The sequence below is a fragment of the Tiliqua scincoides genome, chromosome 3, assembly GCF_035046505.1.
Source record: "Tiliqua scincoides isolate rTilSci1 chromosome 3, rTilSci1.hap2, whole genome shotgun sequence".
NCBI lineage: Eukaryota > Metazoa > Chordata > Lepidosauria > Squamata > Scincidae > Tiliqua > Tiliqua scincoides.
The window spans coordinates 125507608-125512206 of record NC_089823.1 but is presented as its reverse complement, the minus strand read 5'-3'; positions in this window follow the sequence as shown (position 1 = coordinate 125512206).

Below are 4599 nucleotides of genomic sequence, written 5' to 3'. Positions count from 1 at the left end.
TTGGGCCCCCTCAAGGTATGGGGACATGCGTTCTCTTACCATGGGGCTGCATCGTAGCTACACTGGTGCTGGAAAGTTGGATAGGATTGTGCCCTCAGTCGCTCTCTTTTGCACCTTTTCCATTTCCACTATGTCCTTTTTGAGATCCGGTGACCAGAACTGGACGCAATACTCCAGGTGTGGCCTTACCATTGATTTGTACAACAGCATATAATATTAGCTGTTTTGTTCTCAATACCTTTTCTAAAGATCCCAAGCATAGAATTGGCCTTCTTCAGTGCCACTGCACATTGGGTGGACACTGAACTAGGCAATCGGAAGTAAGCACAGAACTTGTTATAATTCCTCTTTCATCGGTGAAACCATTATTTGCATTTCCTTCCATCACTATGTATCTGTTTTGCCTGTGTTTATCTCATCTTAAAAAGCACTGGGCATTGCTCCAAGATCAAACAGCTGCAATTGAGGAGCACAGTTTGTTTGAACTTCCACTTCCTATGGTTTACCTTTACATATTATTCCTCTCTTACTAATTAATGTGAGTATAATGGGGGTATAAATATAGTAATAGTGATTATTAGACAAATATAAAAAAGCTCTCAGTTCATTGTCAATGAGTATAGGGGCAAACCATTCTGGAAGGTGCTGTACACACACGCACGCACCCACCCACAATTCTCCCCCTTTGTCTATAGTAAGGAGAATAGTCATAACTGAAAGCAGCTTTTGCTTGATCTTGTACCCTGGCTGGAATCTCTGGGGATGGGACGAGACACAACACTTTCTTTGCCAGAGCTGCTGTTCAACTTGTTTTCTCAGGATTGTAGACAGCGGGTGCTTGCTCCCAGGCCAAAGTTCTGAAGGGCTGCACTCTACCTTTCCTTCCTGGGCAGGGTGTGGATGCTGCAATGTAGCCTGGTGTGACCTGAACCCAACACCCACTTGAGGCAGAGAGGAAATGCTGCTCCCACCACTGCAACTCTTCCTGGCCCCCACCAAACCCCCTCAAATAAGGCAGAGAGTAGAGGAAAGGAAGGGGGAAGCCTCCATTCATTCTCATTGGAACAGCAGCAGCCTCTTCTTCCCCTAGTTGGAGGGAGAAGGAGGAGGAGAAGATGATGTTGTCATCTCTTTCTTGTTCTCTCTACCCATGAAGCAAATGGGGGCAAAGTAGGTCTAGAATGCCACCAGTTATTCTACAAAGCTTTTCTCTAACCATCCAGCTGCTGAAAGATATAAGCAAGGAACACGTTAAGTTCTAGGTCATAAATCCCAAAGGAACAGTACAATCCCTGACAACAGAAGCTTCTCAAAGGGTGGGAACATTCTGAATACCAGGTAAGAATTTAAACTGCTGTACCTTCCTTGTTTCTCAAGTGATTTGCACCAAATGCAGTTTGCTACAGGAGGCTATCATCTAATTTTTTGATGCCATATTCAGATGGAATGGAAAGTATGGATTTTATGAAGAATATAAAGTTTAGTTCTTATTTTTCATCTTTTTACCACCCTTTCCTTAAGGAATTCAGGGTGGTGTACATAGTTCCTGCTCTCTTTTTGTCCTCACAACAACATGCTCAGGTAGGCTGGGAGATAGTGACTGGCCCAAGATCACCCAGAAAGTTTTGTGGCTGAGCAGGGACTTGAACCTGGATCTAAGTCCAGCTCCTAAACCACTAGCCCAGCATGGTTCTTTTTGTCAGTGCTTTAACTATACAGAGACTAGGAATCCAATCCTGAGTTCGATGTGCCAGGTTACTGCTGGTGCGCACTGTCGCAAACATGCCATAAGGCGAGCACCTGTGCTGGGCTAGCACCAGGTGGGCACCTGGCCTCCGCCACCTGGCAGTTGCACAGACCACTGAGCAGTGGGGAGGCAGGGAGGAGGCATTCTGGGGAGGTGGGTGGAGGGCGTGGAGGAGGCATGACAGGGAGGTGGGGAGAGGGCAGGGGGAGGCATGTCGGGGGGAGGGAGCGGGGAGGGAGGCAGGCAGGACTGGTGGAGCAATGACTGGATCCTGAGCCTTCATGCCAGACTCAGCACCTGACACAAATGCTCTTACCTCACTGCCGACCAAAAGGGACTACTCCCTTTACACAGGGGAAGGGGACGAAAGTTCACTTCTCCCGAGGTGCCATACATGACTACTGTGGGTGCGTAGGATGTGGCAGCAGCCGTTTTCAGATAGTGCACACCGGGAGCTCAGGATTGGGCTCTAGGATGCCTACACTACAATAGAAAGAGGAAAAGGCATTCTAGGAGGACACTATGGTTTGGACATTTTTTTTCACTTTGCTGATTGCTTGAGGCTATCCTCCCAAAAAGGCTGCCTGAGGCTATAACTGCCAAGGGGTGTGGCTATAATGGTGATTCAGCAGCACTATTTCCCCCCTCTCCCAAACTGCAGCTAGTTTAACCATTGTTGCACATGGTTAAACTGGTTAAACATGGTTGCACTAATCTGCCCTTTCAGTTTCGCAAACCACCAAAAATTGAGTCACAGTCTACTGGTGGGTCCTGGATCCACAGTTTGAGAATCACTGCTTTGCATTGAATAATCTTGGCACAGCACAGCTCCATTTACAGAGCAGTCATATCTTAAATGTTTTTGCTAGAAATATAGTCAGTCATAATAACAGGCACTTTACTCTTTTCTTTAAAAGACCGAAGATCAAAGGAGAACAAGCACCTAATGTTTCATGATAAGGAGTCTATAGCAGGTGTAAGTTGTTCTGTGATGAAGAGATTAGGTTATCAAGAACATACTGATTGAGTCACTGATACAAATATTAGCACTAATATGAAAAGGCAATAATGATTTAATTAAAAGAGGGGGAAAGAACAAGATGAAAAGTATTGTGCAAATGAACCTTGTATGAAAATGCCTGATGAGAGCTCTACCTAAAAATGAAAGGCATGTCCAATTGAAAGTGAAGGGCAGTAAACAAATGACCCTGGGCCAGCAAATGACTGTGTCCCCATGAAAGGAAAAATAGCTACAGATCAAGGTACTGGCTGCAGTTGTTCAAGTCTCCTCCAGGCACAGGGCACAATTTGGCCAAATTGCCGTCAGGCCGGCCCTGTTGTGCAAGATTTGTCCATTCAGGAAACCAGACATTTCTGGAATGTGAGGAAGGGATCTTTCATGTGGTAGGAGGGAAGTACTGAAGGTCTCAGGCCATGTGCAGCAGGGGTCTACTGTGTCCTGAGACTCCCTTGCATGCTCAGGGGCCTCCTGTGAAGTGACACAATGGTGCCCACTTACTGCACGAGAACTGTGGAGCCTTATGCAAACCTTTAAAGTTGTGGTCTTCAAGGATTTGTGATAGTGTCATAAAAAAAAAAAACTTTCTAAGAGTTTAGTAATGTTCCCAAATGAACACACACACGATTCTTTGGATTTTGGAGAGGCAATCAAACAGGCGACAGGAGAATTCAAAGGACTTCTTACGTTTACTCGTTTGCAAACGGGACCCCGCACACACACACACATGTGGAGGGACCCTGAACAATTACAATGATGCTGGTTTTATAGGGTAGTCTAGGTAGGGGAGGGGGGACAAGAGCACACAAAGAGAGCAAAACACATCCATGGCAAGCATGGGAATAACAGACCAACAGGCCCACAAACATTTGGCTTTGTTATCAGATCAACATCTTGATCCTCAGGATGTTCAGGAGGGCAATTCGATACGCATCAGCAATTTGTTTACAGAGATATCCATTACAAAGGATCTGGTACTCTATGCATCCCTTTTATTTGTTTATGGCTCTTATTTATGACTTTCTGTTTACCCTTGTGAACCTATACCACAGTTAGCCTGTTCTCTAAGAGAATTTTAGATGCTGGCTTTTGGTCAGAGGAGAGCCTTATGGGTGAACTGGGCATCTTGGGATATTTCCATATTGTGAGCTGGGCATATTGGTATCAGCAATATAAATGACTGCACCATCTAAAAAATGAAGACCTTGGAAAACACATACAAAAAAAATCAAACTTACTTTAAATGAGTTACCCTATTAAAATTTTAGTATTCAAATAAATTTAGGAATTTGATTTAGGAATCAAATATTCATGTGTAGCCACAGATAAAAAAAGTCAGATTTGTTTCAGCCCCATGGTTTGTTAGTTTAGCCCTTTGTGCTCAGTGATAATTCAGTAACAGCAACATCATCTTACCATTCTGTAATAAAAGTATTCAGATTAAAAGTCATAAGATTATAGAAAATGCGTGAGGGCACTTTATTTACCTTTTAAACAACTTACCTTTTAAACAACAGCTATGGCCATCCCCCTTGGTATTAATTCCACATGTATTGGCTCATGATGGTTTTGTATGGGGGGTGATTAGACTTTGGACTGAATTAAGGAGACATTTTAAGTTGCCCAAGCTGATGTTATCTGCCTAGCAGGAAAGGGGATAATTAATGTAATGATTTCTGTTTGGATTCAAATTGCTTTGTGTGGAGTTAAAGGCTAGGAGATGCAATTTGTAGACAAGGAACAGTTAGGAATTCCCAGAGGGACCGACTTCACACTTAGGACAAATATACTTCTAAATGTCTATCGATGTTCCATGGCTTGAAAATGCGTGGGT